We start from the raw sequence: 20,079 nt of genomic DNA, 5'->3' as shown, positions 1-20,079 counted from the left end.
GAAATTTTCATTCTAAACGTGGTCCAGGCTAGTGATTTTTGAAGAGGAGGTGTGAGATAGAAGAGAAGGATTCTATGCCTGGGCTTATGGACAATTCTGATAGGGTTAATGATGAAGAATTACAAGTTTCTGAGTCATTTCACTGCACAAGTGTAACAACAGCCACAAAAAGGTCTGTTTTTTTAAACAAAACTATAAAAGTTTATTTACACAACAAATACACAAAGTACAAACATTAAGTGTTTCGAACATAGAAATCTATAGCACATTACAGGCCCTTTGGCCCACAATGTTGTGTCGACCATGTAACCTACTCTGGTAACTGCCTAGAGTTTCCTATCGCATAGCCCTCCGCTTTTCTAAGCTCCATGTACCTATGTAAGAGTCTCTTAAAAGACCCTATTATATCCGCCTCTACCACCGTTACTGGCAGTGCATTCCACGCACCCATCACTCTGATATCCCCCTGAATAAATTCAAATTAAAGCTGTCTCTAAAACAGTCTATAAAGTAGGAAATCCCCTGGGGTCGTGGGGGCACCGCTCTAGGAAATACCCCACTGAAACCATTGTGACAGCATGCTCCCTCTCCAAGGGTAGTCGGGCAAGAATGTATCCTTGGAAAAGAGGCAGGCAGTCAGCCCTGGCCGAGACCTCGACTTTCCACCGCTCGACCCAAGAATGGCCATCTTGACCAGGTCCTGGAGCAAGCCCAGCAGTAGATCCTCCTTGTGACCCAACCCCTGCCGTAATGGGTGCCCGTATATAAGGAGTGCGGGGCAGAATTGTAACCAGAATCTAAGCAGCAGCTCCTTGAGATGCCCAGATGAGGGCTGCAACCTCTCACACTCCATCGCAGCATAGTACACTGACTCCTCACAACCACAGAATGGACAGGTGGACGAGGTGTCAGTGAACCTGCTTAAAAAACCTCTTGCATTGTACTGCCATATGCAACACCCCACGTGCCAGTGTACAGGGGAAGGGCCCCTGCATAAAGAGATTTCCACTGGGGGCCTCCTCCACTGCCAGGTGGTAAAACAAACTGCTAAGATGAGCCTGGTCAGCAAACGAAGGCAAGGAAGTGAAAGGTGTGCAAGAGCAGCCTGTACAAGAAATGCTTTGGAGTGGCACGGAAGGGCATGGTGGGCATCCCCGTGAATGGCTGACATTATGCGGGACCCTCTCCTAGGGCCTGGGTCTGGCGAGACTTCCGGCCCATCAGGTGGTGGTGCAGCCAGAACCCCTCCATTTCCCCGAGCCCTCTCGACACCCAGCGTGATTGGGTGGGGACCAGTCCCACTCACAGCTCAAGCACCATCCCCCATCAGCACAGGAGCACCCTGTCTGGATGAGACTAGAGCCCATTCCATCACCAGCTCTCGGTGAAAGCGGGGAAGTTCCGTCAAAGCGGTGTGGCCGATGCTGTCTGCTGGAAGGGAGTGTCCCCATTGGAGGGGCGTCATCAGCACATGGTGTCTTGGAGGGTGGTCGCTATACAGGCATCTCTGAGGCAGAGAGCCGCTGACTGGATGTGGACACACTAATGACTGACCGTTCTCCGAGATGGAAAGACTCTGGATCTCAGCAGAGACCCAGTGCCTCCCGTTCCTCCAGAAGAAGTCCACCAGCCTCTTCTGGGTCCTGGAGACAAAAGCTATGGGTGCAACTAAAGTAATCACAGGCACCATTTCTTTACAATGAAAGCTACTTTTCAACGGGTTTTACATGGACTGGTGATCTAAGTTGTCCCACCCCATTGCGTCTAGTCAGTGGCAAACTACTTAAAAAGGCAGCAATGGCTCCAGCAAAATTGACAAGCCACCTAACTACAAATCACAGCAATATGACACATACAAGTGCTGAATATTTTAATGACTATTGGAATCTCAAAACAAACTGATTAAAGTTTTTAAAGCTAAAGTTACAGTCAGTGAAAGGAAAATTGAAGCAAGTTGTTTAGTAGCTTCAATACCAGTTCACTCAGGAATGTTGAAAAAAGTGTGAAAACCTGGACAAAGAGCACAATAATCTCTACTACAGACAGAAATCCGGTGACTTAACAGAGGAGGAGTTCACAACGGGGTGTTTGAGTTGAAAGGTGAATTGCAGGAGTACTTTTAAGAAAACAGTAGGCCAAATTTTGCTGAGTGCTTTGAAGATGAAGAATGGCTGCAGAAACTAGCCTACTAAGCAGACATTTTTCATCACATGAACCAGTTGAACAAGTCTCTGAAAGCCCCTGAAGTAAATGTTTTGATTAAAAGCGTCAAGATTCTTGGATTTAAAAGAAAACCAAATCTTTGGAAAAATCATGCTGCTAAAGGAAATCCTGAAAATTTTCCACTACTGTTTGGCCTTGAGAGTGAGGAAGGATAGCAAAGTCTCGAGTCTTATTGAAAACCACCTGGAAGAACAGCAGAACAAAATTGAACAGTGTTTTTCCTCCCTTTCAGCACAAGTGTATGACTAGGTGAGGGACCTTTTCTCTGAATCTTCTGCTCAGCTTGAGAACTTGACATTGAGAGAAAGGAAGAACTTTGCGAGATTGTGCACTCAAGATGAGATTTACTGACCTGCCCTGCCCTGGTAAGTTCTGTGAAAGAAGAGCATCCTGCTACTCATAGGAAAGCAATGAACATTTTGCTGCAGTTTACAATGTCTTACATGTGTGAACAAGCCAACAATTATCTAGTATCAAATGAGATGATAGCAATTATCTCATTGAAGGTGAACTCTGTGTGTGCCTATCTCAAGTTTAACCTGGAATTGAGAAATTTATCATGTTTGCCTTAAGAATTTTTAAAATTTATGAAGGGAAAAGAAAGAAATTAATTTCAAGAAAGGTAAACTAAGCTGAACTATCTGTTTCTTTTTTCAAGACAGGTTGGCTAAAAATTCACTCTCTACTCAAAAGAGCATCGACAATTATTTTTGGATTATCATATCTACAACTTAGTAATCACATTAAGGTACCCTGAGCTGTAGATATAATATTTTTTTATGTAGGGGACCCCTGAGGCATAAAAATTATTTCAGTGGTTCCTCCAGGGTAAAAAGTTTGAGAAAGGCTCCCCTAGACTATATGCTCCCGGAGCATCCTTGCATACAAAGGTTGATTGTCTATAAACAATGATCACAGTTGGCAATCAGGCTGCATTGCACTGTTTCCAGTTGCTGCATCATTATCTAAATGTGGACTTGGTGGCTGGTTATTGCAGAACAACAGCCAACAACTGGAAAGGAAACCATAAGCTGTCTGTTCCATATGTTCTTCCTAAGAAATGTTGCTTACTCTGTCTAGAATTATATTTATAGTCACCTTATACAGCTTAAGTACTTTAATTTCCTTAAGGAATACTTGTGCTGATTCCTCCTCTGCCTTCTTGAGCATTTTAGCAACAATAAATCCCATTACTGTAACTACCACTCTTCAGTAATCTGTTCCCTTAGTCCCACTAGGTCTATTGTATCACTTGTGGATCATCCAGCTGCATTTCTTATTCCTGCTATCTCTACTCGGCCATTTCTGGTCCTATTTGTCTTTGGGAACACATTTTTTTTTCTGGCAACACCACATTGGACATGTGGAGGCTGTTTAAGGATCAGTTGCACAGAGAACAGGAAAGGTATGCTCCTGTTAGAAGGAAGAATGGGGATAGAAAGAAACTTGGATGTCCAGAGAAGTGATAAATTTATAAGAAGTGAGAAAATGAAGATAAAGGAAAAGTATGTAAAGCTTCAAAAGTTAGGATCAAAGGAAGCATATGAGGAGTAAAAAGAAGGCAGAAGAGAAGAAGGAAGGGAACTAGGAAATCCAGGAGGGGCCATGAAAAGTCCTTGGCAACTAGGATCAAAGTGAATCCCAAGGCATTCTATACATAGATCAAGAGCAAGAGAATAAGAGCAAGGGAGCAGTAATGATAAGGGGCAATGGTCAGAGGACCAGACAGGAGATTCTGTGAACATGAACAGGACACCCGGATGGTATGTGCGTCTCAGGTGTCAGGGTCAGGGACATCTCGGATCGTGTCCACAGAATTTTAGAGAGGGAGGGAGAGCAGCCAGACATTGAGTTCAAATGTCAAGAGGTTATGTGCAAATTCTCTAGTTAGGACATTTCTGCAGTTTTGCATTCAGTTCTGCTGGCCCCACTATAGGAAGGATGTTGAGACTTTAGGGAGGGTGCAGAAGAGATTTACCAATATGCTGCCTAGTCTAGAAAGTAAGTGCTATCACAAGAGGCTGGATAAACTTGTCTTGTTTTTTTTCTGGAATGGCTGAGGCTGAGGGGAGATCTGATAGAGGTTTATAAGATTATGAGAGACATAGATGGAGTAGACAGAGAGTGTCTGTTTCCCAGTGTTGAAATGTTTAATACCGGAGAGAATGCATTGGAAGTGACAGGGAGTAGGTTCAAAAGGATGTGAGAACATTAGAACATAGAAAGTTTTTGAACACATGCCATTTGGGCCAACAAAGCTTGCCAAATTCCTATTCACATAGTGTGTTGAAATAACTATCAAGTTTAGATTTGGAAGTCTCTTAAGGTACTAATCTAAACTACACAACTAGGTAGTTTGTTCCAAGTATCCACGACTTGATGTGTAAAGAAATGCTTCCTGATGGTGGTCTGAAATATCCCTTTAACTAGACCCCACCAATGGTCCCGTATCTTTGAAGATGGATTAATTTTGAAGTAGCAGCTGGCATCCACTTTACTTATACCCTTAATCATCTGGAACACCTCTATCATGTTTCCTCTCATTTTGTATCTAGTTAGGTTAAAAAGGTTTAATTCTTTCAATCTTTCTTCATATCTCATACCCTGCAGACCTGGAATGAGTCTAGTCACCCTTCCCTGTACTCTCTCCAGTGCATTCTTATCCCTCATACAATGTGGAGACCAAAATTGTACACGGTATTCAAGGCATGGCCTCACAAGTACATCATGCAGATTAAGGAGAGCGTCTCTTGACTTGAACTCAGCTGAGTGCATTATATTGGCCAACATTCTATTAGCCTTCCGAATCGCTTCTGTATATTGTCTAGATGTTGATAGTGATAATGCCCAAATGCCCAGGATGCCCAAATTCTTTACATACAGTACACTTTCTAACTCAACATGCTCCATTGTATATTTATACTGTATCTAATATTTCTACCTCCTATATGTAATATTTCACATTTATTTAATTTCAATTTCATCTGTCATTTATCTAGCCACTTCTGGATTTCGGTTAGATCTCACTGAACTGATTCTGCTCCTTGAATGCTATCAACCCACCTCTAAGTTTTTTTTGTGATCAGCAAACTTTACTAGTATGTTTGTTGTGTGCTTATCCAAATTATTAATGTAAATTAAAACCAACAGTGGTCCCGAACCAATCCTTGAAGAAGCCTCTTCTTGGTGTGAAAATGATCCTCTCACCATAGTTCTTTGTTTTCCGTTTTTGAGCTAATTCTACACCCATTCACACACTTTACCTCCCTACCTCCTGTAATTTGAGTATTAACCTCTTGTAGGGGACCTTGTCAAATGCCTTCTGAAAGTACAAGTAGATGATACCAACCTCTTTATTGTTATAATTTTTAGTTGCCTCTTCATAGAACTCCAGCATATTAGTAAAACTTGATTTTCCCCTTTCTGAACCCATGCTGGTTTTCTGCTGGCATGCCTGTTCTTATCAGCTGCTTTTCCTTCTCATTCTTTGTTATTGTTTCCATTTTCTTGTATGTGATACCCATTAAGCTTACTGGTCTATAGCTACCAGGGCCAGTGCTGTCACCCTTGGGACAACGTTAGCCCATTTCCAGTTCTTAGGGATTTCACCAGTCTTCAATGACTTTTGAAAAATACACATTAGGGCTTTATCTTTATAATCACAGACCTCTTTAAGTACTCTTGGATATTTGTTGTCTGGCCCTGGAGATTTATTAACGTTCAGCCTTTTCAGCTGAAGCAGGACCTCACTTTCTAAGATCTCTTAGTCACTTAAAGCAATCTTATTTTTCTGTACACTTACTGACATATTGCTAACATCTTTGCAGCTGAATACTTTACAAGATATGAGTTAAGTGCATCCGCTGTGTCCTTCTCTGCATTATTTAACACCCCACTATTATTCCTAATACACTTCCTCCTTGACTTTACTTTTATTACTAAAGTATTTGAAAAATCTCGTAGAGTCAATCTTGGCATTATCAGCAATGTCCTTCTCAACCTGCCTTTGGTAATCCAAATATTCCTCTTGACTATCGCTGTCATATTTTCATAGGCCCTACGGTTAATACCATTACTATTTTTTCTGTATTCCTTCTATAGTATCTTCAATAATTTTGATGTATATCTTTATTCATCCATGTAGTTGATCTATTGTTTTTATGGCTTCTCATGACGTTGGGTATGAACATTTCTTAAACTGCATACGTTACCTCTTTAAATCAACTCCACTGTTCCTCAACATCAAGCAGATTCTTCTAGTTTACCTCTGAAGTTTTTGCCAATCTGCACCAGCTTTGCATTTCTGAAATTCAATTTAATGACTTTAGATTTTACTGATATACTCTCCCAAAGAACTTTGAGACTTACATGTTGTGATCACGTTCCCAAAGGCTCAGCAATTTCCATACTCAAAATTCTATTTTGATAGTTACGGGATATCTAATCTGGACAGGCCTCTCCCCCCATGTTGGTGTCTTAACATTCTGGGTCAAAAAACAGTCACTCAATAACTCAATGAATTCACGTTCCTGTAATCCATTAGTCACCAGGTTCTCCCACTCAATATTTGGGAAATTAAAGTCTTCCATAAATATAACATCACCCTCAGAGCTTGCTTTATTTTAGTATTCTGATAGATTTGTTCATTAAATTCACTATCAGAATTAGGGATGCCTAGAATGCACTGCCTGGTATGGTGGCAGAAGAAATACATTACAAGTTTTTATCAGAAGCAGAATCAGGTTTATTATTATCGACATGTGATATGAAATTTGTTAACTTGGTAGCAGCAGCAGTTCAATGCAATACATGATCTAGCTGAGAGAAAAACATAATAATATTACATAAAATAAAACAAAATAATAAATAAATAAATAAATTACATATATTGAATAGAATTTTTAAAATGTGCAAACACTGAATCACTGTATATTAAAAAAGTGAGGTCGTGTCCAAAGATTCAATGGCCATTTAGGAACCAGATGGCAGAGGGGAAGAAGCTGTTTCTGAATCACTGAGTGTATGTCTTCAGGCTTCTGTACCTCTTACCTGATGGTAACAGTGAGAAAAGGACATGCCCTAGGTGCTGGAAGTCCTGAATAATGGACACTGCCTTTCCGAGGCACCATTCCCTAAAGGTGTCCTGGGTACTTTGTACACTAGTGCCCAATATGGAGCTGATTAGATTTACAACCTTCTGCAGCTTCTTTCGGACCTGTGCAGTAGCCCCTCCGTACTAGACAGTGATGCAGCCTGTCAGAATGCTCTCCACGGTACAACTATAGAAGTTTTTGTTGTATTTGTTGACATACTAAATCACTTCAAACTCCTAATAAAGTATAGCCGCTGTCTTGCCTTCTTTATAACTACATCGATATGTTGGGACCAGGTTAGATCCTCAGAGATGTTGACACCCAAGAACTTGAAGTTGCTCACTCTCTCCACTTCTGATCCTTCTATGAGGATGGGTATGTGTTCCTTCATCTTACTCTTCCTGAAGTCCACAATCAGCTCTTTCATTTTACTGATGTTGAGTGCAAGGTTGTTGCTGTGACAACGCTCCACTAGTTGGCATATCTCACTCCTGTGCACCCTCTTGTTGCCATCTAAGATTATACCAACAATGGTTGTAACTTCAGTAAATTTATAGATGGTATTTGAGCTATGCCTAGCCACACATTTATGAGAGGCACATGGATGTAGGACGATAGAGGGATATGGACACTGTGTACGTAGGAGGGATTGGAGTTTGGGTGTTTTTGATTTGTTTTTCAGCTGGTTTGACACAGCATTGTGGGCCGAAGGGCCTGTTCCTGCGCTGTTCCCATTGGCAGAAGATGGAATAATTCCTTCACAGGTATAGAGTATCATTCAGTCACATCTGACTCTGTAAGTTTAAGCATCATTTGAATGTGACAGTGACAAGGAACAAGGGGTCATTCTGTCTTCTTTGGGTTAATAAACCCATGATTATCCACTACCTACATTAATATCCTCATTACAGCGTGTCAGGCTGGTTAGAAGGAGATAAGTTAGATACAGATCAAGAAACGTTGCTTTCCACACATTACCATGATGGGATCTGAAGTCACTGTGAGGCATAATAAATTGCATTTGTGTCTCCCTTTTTTAGAACTTCTGGGAGCCAACCCCAAACACTACAATTCCAGAATATCCAAGTAGCATTTTCCGTTCTCACTGCACTATTTGCCCTATCATAAGCGTGGCTCCATCAGTGCGGATGGTTGTATTTCTAGCGTCACCTATGCCTGTCCATAATTTTGTTTCCCACTCCAATTAGTCCAACTACCCAGTTCCTCCTAGACATTTGCCCCACTACTATTATGTGGTTCCATGCTCCACCTTTCTGTTCTTTCAGATTCCATCATCTGTAACCGTTTGTTCCCTCCATCTACTAACCCCTGGCTTTTGTTGCTACTTCACACAGAGACAAGCCTCCACCTCAGGACAGACCACATCCAGGTCTTGGCTGTTGATTCTCAGACTAGCAGATATCAGGCCTCCTAACTCCAGTCCCTGGTCCAGACCGAACTCTTCCTTGTTCCATCTACCTATCACTGTATCTCACCTAGATCCACCTATTCCCCTAGATCTTCCCCCATCTTTTCCCCTCATCTCTCTATACTGACGAACTTCTAAAGGTACTTCTGCAATCTTGTCATTATGTCCTGTGTCGTCTACATCTTAAACTCAGGTCGTTTTCTTCCCTTTCCTATCATTGTTGTTGCGCCATCCTTCACCATCCTATGCATATTTGTCATTATTATCTAAAAGTCCATCTGTCCAGGAGTCTGCAAGTTCCCTCTCTTAGGATCCTGCACCAACCTAATTTTCCCAATCTACGATCATAACATTGCCCTTTCGTCTCCTAACTAATCCTACATATGCCATTGGTGCCAATGTGCATTAAGACTTCTGACTGCTCCTACTCCTCCTTTAGAATGCTGTGGACCCAATCTGAGGCATTGCTGATCCTGGCACCTGGGAGGCAACATACTATCTGTGTGTCTCCATCACATCCACAGGATTTCATCTCTATTCCTTTAACGAGGGAATCACCTATCACTACTGCAGTCCTCTTCACCTCTCTTCTCTTCTGAGCCACAGCACCTGACTCAGTGCCAGACACTCAGTCACTGTGGCTACCCCACCTGACAGGTCATCCCCTTTAACAGTATGCAAAGGATACTGTTCCACTAGGATTGTTACTGGAACCTCTGTTGTTTGTGATCTTAGATAAAAGAGTGGGATGAAAATGTAGATGGACTGATTAGTATGTTTGCAGATGACAGACAAATTGACATTGTGGGTAGTGAAGAAGATTTTGAAAGGATGTAGTGGGATCAGTTGCAGATATGGTTGGAGAAATGCCAGAGTTTACCGAGTGAGATGTTACCTATTGGGATCAGGTGCAGACAGATTTACAAGATGAGGTAGACAACAGGTCTGTGGGAGAAGCCAGAGAGCGGTAGGAGACAGTTGCCTCTCTGACTGGAGGCAGCGACTAGTGGAGTATCATAGAGAGCGATGCTAAGCCCCTTGTTGTTTGTCATTATATCAATGATCTGGATGATAGTGTGGTTAACCGGATCAGTAAATTTACAGATCACACCAAGATTGGGGGTGTAGTGGACAGCGAGGAAGCTTATCAGAGCTTGCAGTGGCATCTGGACTGGCTGGAAATGTGGGCTGAAAAATAGCAGATGGAATTTAATGCAGACAAGTGCGAGGTGTTGCAGTTTGGGAGGACCTTACACAGTGAGTGGTAAGGCACCGAGAAGTGTGGTAGAATGAAGCGATCTGAGAACACAGGTGCATAATTAATTGGAAGTTGTGTCACAGGTTGGATTGTAAGGAAAGCATTTGGCACACTGGCATTCATAAATCAAAGTACTAAGTACAGGAGATGGGATGTTTTGTTGAAGTTGTATAAGGCATTGGTGAGGCCTAATTTGGAATATTGTGTGCCATTTTGGTCACCTACCTACAAGAAAGATGTAAATACCATTGACTAAGTACAGAGAAAATTTACAAGCATGTTGCTGGGACTAGAGGACTTGAGCTATAGGGAAGACTGAATAGGTTAGGACTTTATTCCTTGGAATGTAAAAGATTGAGGGGAGATTTGATTGAAGTATACAAAATTATGAATGGTATAGATGGGGTAAATGCAAGCAGGCATTTTCTACTGAGGATGTGTGAGACTACGACCAGAGGGCATCAGTTAAAGGTGAAAGGTGAAAAGTTTAAAGGAAACATGAGGGGAAACTTCTTCACTCAGAGGGTGGTGAGAGTGTCGAATGTGGTGCATGCAAGCTCGATTTTAGCATTTAAGAGAAGTTTGGATGGGTACATGGATGATAGGGATATGGAGGGCTATGGTCCTGGTGCAGGTCGATGGGAGTTGAGAGTTTAAATGGTTTGGCACAGACTAGATGGACTGAATGGTCTGTGACTCCATCATTCTAGATGGGATTAGTTTCATTTGGCATCATGTTCAGCAGAGATATCCTAGGCTAAAAGACCTGTGCTGTACTGTTCTGTGTATAACGATGAAATCTTAAAGGAAGTAAGAATGGACAAAGAAAGGACAGTTGAATGAGATGCTATTTTGCATCTGCCTTCAATGAAGATGATGCAAATACCATTTCAAAAACAGCAATAAACTGGGAATGGAAATGAAAGGAAGAACACGGAAAATTACAAGCACCAAAGCGGTGATTCAAAGCAAATTTTTGGATCACGATATGGCCAGTCCTCAGATACTGAGAATTAATCCCAGGTCTTAGAAGAATTATATATCTGATGTTTGATTTTAATTTTCTATTTTGACAAGATTTGGAAAAAGTTTATTGAGTTGGGAAACAGCAATTTTCTCTTCTTTTAGTTGAAAAGCAAGATTTAAAAAAAGGATGAGCAGCTTCAAGTCTTGAGTGTCAACATCTCAGAGAATTGATTCTGGACCCACCCAACACATTGATGCAATCATAAAGAAAGCATGCCAGCAGTTCTACTTCATTGGGAGTCTGCAGAGATTGGGTATGTCACCAAAGGCTCTTGCAAATTTCTAGTAGAGAGCATACAAAATGCCTGGTTGCATCACAGCCTGGTATGGAGCCCCCAATGCACAGGATCACAAGAAGCCACAGAAGGTTGCAGATTCAGTCAAATCCAAAACAAAGCATAAAATATCCATTATCAAGGTTAATTATTAACACCACCTGGCTATTCCCTTTTTGCATGACTTCTTTATTTATTAAAAACTACTAGTAATTTTTTTAAAATGCGCATCAGATTTCACAACATACAGTATGCTAGTTTCAAAGGTTTCAAAGTACATTTAATGTCAGAGAAATGTATACAATATACATCCTGAAATGCTTTTCCTTCGCAACCATTCACAAGAACAGAGGAGTGGCCCCAAAGAACAAATGACAGCTAAATGTTAGAGTCCAAAGTCCCCCCCAGCTCCCCTCCCTCCCGCACTTAAGTGGCAGTAAGCAACAACCCCACCTCCCTCCCACCAGCAAAAAAAAGCACCAGCACCTGCCACCAAGCACTCAAGTGTGCAGCAAAAACAACAGCAAAGACACAGACTTGCAGTACCCAAAAGACTACACGTTCACCCAATATTCGACATTCCACAGGTTCTTTCTCTCCCCAATAAGGGAGAAAGAGATGTCTCCATTTCACAGCGAGAAGGGAGACATAATAAATTTTAAAAGTCTGTTGCGTCGCTTTTTCCAAGCTCTGTGCCCAAAGATCTCCCAGCTCCCATGACACACTGGTCTGTCAGGACACTGACCTTCAATCCACCCATCTCCAGAACCTCGAGATCCCATGCACTTGGCGTGTCAGATAATGGCCAGGCGTGAAGCCCTGGGAGCAGGTCTCATTCCTGCAAAGAACCGAAATCAGCGTGTGACTCCAGATCAGGGTCTTCAAGAGAACCCTGAAAGGGAAAAATAGAGATATTAAAGATAGAAACGGAGCAGTATCTGAAGATGCAAGCAAAGGAATCGCCATTTAGTGCCGTTTAATGTTAACTTGATTGTGATTCCAAGTTAAAGATATTGTACCAGGGCACTCTTTGGAAAATTCAAAGCAGTGAAGCAAAGGCAACATGGTGTGAAAAGGAAGATGTGTTTGATTGATTTATTGGAGTTATTTACAATAAAATGTCCTAAATTATGTATACTATACCTGGATTTTCCACAACTTATTTGATGAGGTGACACATCAAGAAAATATAGGGCATCAGAATCACTTTACTGCCAGTATGTGAATCAAGCCAGAATTGATTGTGGTTCAGTTTTAAGCATAAAACGCAGGACAATACCATAACAGACAACACAATAGCAACCAACAACTTACAACACAATAGTGCAAACTGTGCAAACACAATAAGCAATCTGCAATTAGCAGAACAGTCATAACTACAAATGTCCACAAACTTAATTAAATATACAGTATTAACATATGAATGGACTCAATGATTATCAGCAGAACAAGGAGAGCAGGAAGGACCATATAACAGACATTGTGCAGGTACAGTTAGGTTACTACACCTGAGTGACTTTTATTTAGAAGCCTCAGGGATGATGTACAGCCCTGGTGGTGGTTGAATTGCACTGTCTCTCTGATGGCAATTTGGTGAATAGGTGACTGCAAGGGTGAGTAGAATTAGCAGTGATTTTTTCAGCTCTTCTCTTCACTCTGGTGATGAACAGGGCTTTTGATATCGATATTTCCTCCGCTGAGTGATCCTGTTGTAGGAGGTAACATATTGGTGTGAATGGTAGATTAACTGATTACTGGAAACATAAAGTTGACGTAATCATTTTTTTAAAAAATAGTATTAAGTGGAAAACCACAGATTGTGGCTGGAATCTCCACCTTGTATAATTCTTAAGAATCAGTAATTGAAAAATAGGAACTACTTTTGGGAGTGTCTACACCTGAAACGTCCAAGAATATCCAATGTTCTAGCAGATGTAGCAATTCAGGAGATAGGGAGTCATAGTTACAAAGTTGCATTGATCAAGAGTATAGATAGGCTGAGAGGGTAAAGTGAGAGTATGGGTAAATGATAAACATTCTGTAAGAGAAAGGCATAGAGTACAACTTTTAAAGTTAATCAGGAGATGAAGCTAGAGGTTATAAAAATAGTTATCACATGATTAAGCTTTTTACTTGGCATGCATCAGCCTTCAAAACAAAACATGTATTTAGGGTGTGAAAGGAAACATTTAAAAAAAGACATAAAGGACAACTTCATTTTGCAGAGGATGGTGAGTATATGGAATGCGACTGAGAAAGGCTCTTTCTTTTTCAATATTTTTATTAATTTTCACATAGAATACAGAGTACATGAGGATATATATATTATGAATCAAAAAAAGATAAAATAGTACCAAATACATTATATTTAAATCACACTTGCAATCACAGTACCCTATATTCATAATCAAACACGTACATTAATTAAATTTTAATTTGAATTGTGATAATTTTATTATAAAAAAAGAATCTAAACCCACTACCAAAGTCGAAGCTCTTTGGTAAAGAAAGAAAGATGGAAAAAACTCCTAATCACATCGTGATTTATGTTATTAGCCAACATCTGTACTTTAACACCAAACCAAAGGTTTTGAAAGTAGTTCAGAAATGGTCCCCACAATGTTTGGAAGTCTTGGTTAGAATCAGAAATTGAACAACGGATCTTCTCTAAATTTAAGTATGACATGACATCATGTGACCATTGACCGTGAGTAGGTGGAGCAACATCCTTCCATTTAAGCAACACCACCTCCTAGCTATAGGAGAAAGAAAAGCCAATATATGCAAATCAGATGTCTCCAAAGTTATGCCTTTTTCTCCAACTATACCAAGCAAAGCAGTCAAAGGGTTAGGCTTAAAATTTACATTAAAAAGGTACAGAAAAAGTCTGGAATACTTCCTTCCAGTATTTTTCAAAACTCGAGTATGTCCAAAACATATGCAATAGTGAAGCCTCTCCATTGCTACATCTATCACAATGGGGAGATATATCCGGATAAAATCAAGATAGCTTGTCTTTAGACATGTGGGCCCTGTGAACCACTTTAAATTGTAGGAGGGAGTGGCGAGCATATAGTGATGAAGTGCTAACCAATTTTAAAATTTCATTCCAAGTCTCCTTAGAAATTGAAATCCGTAAATCTTATTCCCAACAATGTATCATAAATATTGGATATTGGGTCTTTATGAAATGGTTTCAAATTAGAAATTACATTTAATAAGTTCTTATCAGGACTGATAGGAAATTGAGATTGCCGAAAGTCTCTAATTTGTAGATATTGAAAAAAGTGGGTTTTTAATAAGCTATATTTAACTGACTGTTGCTCAAACGAGAAGAGACTTCCTCCAACAAAAAGATCCTGGAAGCATTTAATACCCAATCTATCCCATTCTTTAAAAACTACATTGGTCATAAAAGGTTTAAAAAAAGAATTAGAAAAAATGGGACTAGAAAGAGAAAATCTCGATAAACCAAAGCATTCTCTAAATTGTAACCCGATCCTCAAAGTATGTTTAGCTACCACATTGTCAGTTAGTTTATTTAATGATAAAGGAAGTGAATGGTTCAATAGTTTTTAAGAAACACATGTTTGTCTGGGACTTAGAGGGATATGGGCCAAATGCAGAGTATTGGGACAAGATGGGTGGGCAACATATTTCGCATGAACTCATGAGGCCAAAAGGATTGTATCCATGCTGTATTGATTTATGTCTCTATGACTGTTCCTCTGAGCTGAGAATGCAAATATCAACAGATAAGTATGATCTGAAAACCAGTTCAAATCTTGAAGCATGCATATAGAAAGCACAGAACATTAAGAAAGTTTGCAGGAATGGTTCTGTTAATTAACTTAGAGCAATAGCGAGGGACAACCATGTTTCATAAAGCAAAGAGATGTCCAGAAAAAAGAGATAACATGGAAATGGGCCTTTCATGTATGCAAGTCCACATAGACCATTGATGATCAAATGGGATGAAGGATCGACATTGTTCATCATATATATTTGCACGTATTGGGCGTTTGCTGCAATATGTTAGTCAGGGTAGTGCTTTCCAGAAGGGTGCTTTTGGAAAAGGCAGACTGCTGGGTGGAGGGTGTCTGCAACTCCAGCCTTGAACTCCAGGACGGGTCTTCAAATGCTGCGGTTGCAACTCCCATTTCCCCTTCCCTCACCACCACTCTGCAATCCCCTCTCCCTCAGATCCCATCGTCAGCTCCTGAGCCCTCAGAGGCTCCATCTTCCTCTCACCCCAACCCTCCCCTCTCCACTGACAGCACCAGCCTCCCTCCCCCCTCTGATCCCATCTCTCATTCGTGCCGGGTCTTCACCATTCCCTCCGACCTTCAACTCTCTGACGCAGAGTGCTCTGTCCTCAGTAAGGGCCTCAGCTTTGTCCCCCTTCACCCACACCTCAGCGAGTTCCGCGTACGCCATGATGCCAAACTCTTCTGCCGCCGGTTCCATCTCTGAGCTTACTTCTTTGGCAAGGACTCTCCTATCCCCACCGATGACCCTCCTCCTCTTCATGGACACCCTGCTCTGGTCTTCTGCCTGCTCTGGATCTCTTTATTGCTAATTGCCGACAGGACATCAACCGTCTCGACTTCACTACACCGTGTTCCAATTCCAACCTCTCTCCTTCCAAACGCTCTGCTCTCCGCTCCCTCTGCACCAATCCCAACCTCACTATAAAACCCGCTGATAAGAGGGGAGCTGTTGTAGTCTGGCGTACTGTCCTCTCCCTGGCCGAGGCACAGCAGCAACTCTCTGATACATCCTCTTATTTACCCTTGATCATGATCCCACTAAGGAGTACCAGACCACTGTCTCCTATACCATCACCAACCTTATCAGCTCTGGGGATCTCCCATCCACTGCCACCAACCTCATAGTTCCCACACCCCGCATTTCCCGTTTCTACCTCCTACCCAAGATCCACAAACCTGCCTGTCCAGGCAGACCTATTGTCTCAGCTTGCTCCTGCCCCACTGAACTCATTTCTGCATACCTTGACACTGTCTTATCCCCCCCCTTGTTCAATCTCTTGCCACCTATGTTAGTGACACTTCTCATACTTTGAATTTTTTCAATGATTTTAACTTCCCTGACCCCCACTGCCTTATTTTCACCATGGATGTCCAGACCCTACCAGGAATGTCTCAAAGCTCTCCACTTCTTTTTGGATTCCAGACCTAACCAATTCCCCCTACCACTACTCTCCTCTGTCTAGTGGAATTAGTTCTTACTCTCAATAATTTTTCCTTTGGCTCCTCCCACTTCCTTCAAACCAAAGGTGTAGCCATGGGCACCCATATGGGTCCCAATTATGCCTGCCTTTTTGCTGGCTTTGTGGAACAGTCCATGTTCCAAGCCTATACAGGTATCCGTCCCCCACTTTTCCTTAGCTACATCGATGACTGCATTGGCGCTGTCTCCTGCATGCATGCTGAGCTCATTGATTTCATTCACTTTGCCTCCAACTTTCAACCTGCCCTCAAATTTACCTGGTCTATTTCTGACAGCTCCCTCCCCTTTCTTGATCTTTCTGTCTCCATCTCTGGAGACGGCCTATCTACTGATATCTACTATAAGCCTACAGACTCTCAAAGCTACCTGGACTATTACTCTTCCCACCTTTCTTGCAAAAATGCTATCTCCTTCTCACAATTCCTCCGTCTCCACCGCATCTGCTCTCAGGATGAGGCTTTTCATTCCAGGACTTAGGAGGTGTCCTCCTTTTTTAAACAAAGGGGCTTCCCTTCTTCCACCATCAACTCTGCTCTCAAACGCATCTTTCCCATTTCCCGCACATCTGCCCTCACCCCATCCGCCCACCAGCCCACTCGGGATAGGGTTCCCCTTGTCCTTACCTACCACCCCACCAGCCTCTGGATCCAAAGTATAACTCTCCGGAACTTCCGTCACCTCCAATGGGATCCCACTACCAAGCACATCTTTCCCTCCCCCCACCATTCTGCTTTCCGTAGGGATCGCTCCCAACGTGACTCCCTTGTCCAATCATCCCCCCATCCCTTCCCACCGATCTCCCTGCTGGCACTTATCCTTGCAAGCGGAACAAGTACTAAACCTGCCCTTACACTTGCTCCCTCACCACCATTCAGGGCTCCAGACAGTCCTTCCAGGTGAGGCGACACTTCACCTGTGAGTTGGCTGGTGTGGTATACTGCGTCCAGTGCTCCCGGTGTGGCCTTTTATATATTGGTGAGACCCGACGCAGACTGGGAGACCGTTTCACCGAAAACCTACGCTCTGTCCGCCAGAGAAAGCAGGATCTCCCAGTGGCCACACATTTTAATTCCATGACCCATTCCCATTCTGATATGTCTATCCATGGGCTCCTCTATTGTCAAGATAAAGCCACACTCAGGTTGAAGGAACAACACCTTAAATACTGGCTGGGTAGCCTCCAACCTGATGGCATGAACATTGACTTCTTTAACTTCCTTTAATGCCCCTCCTCCCCTTCTTACCCCATCCCTGATTTATTCAGGTTTTTTTTTGTTTTTTTCCCCTCCCCTTTTTTTTCTTTCTCTCTCTGCCCATCACTCTGCCTGTTCTCCATCTCCCTCTGGTGTTCCTCTCCCCCTTTCTATCTCCCTAGGCTTCCCATTTCATGATCCTTTCCCTTCTCCAGCTCTTTATCCCTTTTGCCAATCACCTTTCTGGCTCTCAGCTTCATCCCACCCCCTGCAGTCTTGTCCTATCATTTTGCATTTTCCCCTCCCCCTCCCACTGTCAAATCTCTTACTAAATTTCCTTTCAGTTAGTCCTGACGAAGGGTCTCGGCCCGAAACGTTGACATTGCTTTTTCCTGTAGATGCTGCCTGGCCTGCTGTGTTCCACCAACATTTTGTGTGCGTTGCTTGAATTTCCAGCATCTGCAGATTTCCTCATGTTTGCAATGATTTTTCCTGCATACACCTCCTGCAATGATGGTAGATGCAGCCAATGACCCTTTCTGCTGATTTGACCATTCACTGTATTTTGGATATCGTGAAAGGATGCTGCACCAAACCAGACAGTTATGGCCAATGTGAGGATGCTCTTTATAATGGTTTGTTGAAGCACACCAGTATGTTCTGAGAAAGGTGGAATTTTATCAACTGCAGCAAGTACATCCTCTGATGAGGCTTCTTGTTGATGAAGGAGATAAGGTTCTTTCACATGAGGTCCTGCTCAGGAACCTGAATGTTGAAACGGTGCTAACTGTAAAGCTGTTGATGGTGAGAGGATGGAAAGGAGGAGTCAACATGAATCTCCATGGTTGTGAGGGCATTCAGCTTCAAGCTGTTGTGATTGCACCAGGATACTAGCTTCTTCACTTCCTGCTGGTACTTGGACTCATGACCTCAGGTGATTAGTTCAATGACACTGCTGTCATCCGCAAACTTTATCAGTTTAACTGATAAAACCGGTGGGTCCAGGATGTTATTATCAGTCAGCCACCTTTTTTCCTAACCCAGTCCTTTGTATCTTCCCCACAGTTTCCCTAGTTTCCATAACTTGCCTACAGACTGGGTCATGACTGAACTTGGACTGCAGGTGCTGAGAGGCAGCAGGTCTACAGTTAGTGTCACTGTGCTGCTCGTTTCTGACGGGTGAAGATGAGGAGTAAAGAAGGAATGAAGTCTCTTGTGGGCCTGGGGTACCATCCTCCTGACAGACATGGCTGGACAGAACATAGGGTAGAGTGATGATATTAAGTGTACCTGTTCTAGAGTCCTAAACTTAAACCAAGGCCCTAAGTCTTATAGGTGTCTAAAACTACCCTCAGCTTAGGGAAATAATACTACTAGAATTAAAATACTAATTTATTTAACTATTTCAGTGTCTTTTCTGAAGGGGTTAGCTGTCAATAGTCACCATTTCAAGCAGCTGAGTCTCCATTCCCATCCAAGGACAAGATGCTTTCAGCTAACAAATCAGATTAAATGCATTTGTTTTATTTAAGGGGTAAATCCTAATAGAGATTATCATTCCACAAAGGATTTCCAAACACAGACTAAAAAATACATAATAATGACAAACAAGGGAAAATCTGCAGATGCTGGAAATCCCAGCAACACACATAAAATGCTGGAGGAACTCAGCAGGTCATACAGCGTCTATGGAAAAAAGCACAGTTGACATTTCATGCCTAAACCCTTCGGCAGGGCTGGAGAAAAAAAGCTGAGGAGTAGATTTGAAAGGTGGGGGGAGGGGAGAGAGAAACACCAGGTAATTGGTGAAACTTGGAGGGGGAGGGATGAAGCAAAGAGCTCGGAAGTAGAATGGTGAAAGAGACAGAAGGCCATGGAAGAAAGAAGAAAGTGAAAAGGGGAGGAGCACCAGGGGGAGGCGATGGGTGGGCAAGGAGATAACATGAGAGAGGGACAAGGGGATGGGAAATGGTGAAGGGGGAGGGGAGATTGGAGGCATTACCGGAAGTTTGAAAAATCAATGTTCATGCCATCAGGTTGGAGGTTACCCAAAGGGAATACAAAGTGTCGTTCTTCCAACCTAAGCGTGGCCTTATGCCGACAGTGGAGGAGTGCATGGATGGACATATTGGAATAGGAATGGGAATTGGAATTAAAATGGGTGGCCACTGGGAGATCCCGTTTGTTCTGGCGGATGGAGAGTAGATGATTGGTGAACTGGTCTCCCGATCTACGTTGGGTCTCACTGATATTCAGGAGGCCACACCGGGACACCGAACAGAAACGATGACCTATAATATGACTAATGAGTTGCAGAGAAACATATCATCAG

The 20,079-nt window shown here is 42.3% G+C and overlaps 1 protein-coding gene across 4 annotated transcripts in view; it reads left to right on the top strand.

The window, feature by feature from the left end:
* Positions 1 to 20,079, top strand: part of LOC132393390 (NXPE family member 3-like) — a 143,598-nt gene that overhangs the window by 30,022 nt on the left and 93,497 nt on the right. Inside the window, exon 1 of one of the 4 annotated variants that reach the window (XM_059968536.1) lies at positions 2,493 to 2,588. The exons of the other annotated variants lie outside the window; for them this stretch is intronic. The gene's annotated coding sequence lies outside the window, so the exon portion shown is untranslated. Of the gene's footprint in view, positions 1 to 2,492; positions 2,589 to 20,079 lie in introns of those variants that run through there. 4 annotated transcript variants of the gene reach the window in all.

Source organism: Hypanus sabinus, chromosome 4 (assembly GCF_030144855.1).
Source record: "Hypanus sabinus isolate sHypSab1 chromosome 4, sHypSab1.hap1, whole genome shotgun sequence".
NCBI lineage: Eukaryota > Metazoa > Chordata > Chondrichthyes > Myliobatiformes > Dasyatidae > Hypanus > Hypanus sabinus.
This window is presented reverse-complemented; position numbering and strand designations above follow the sequence as displayed.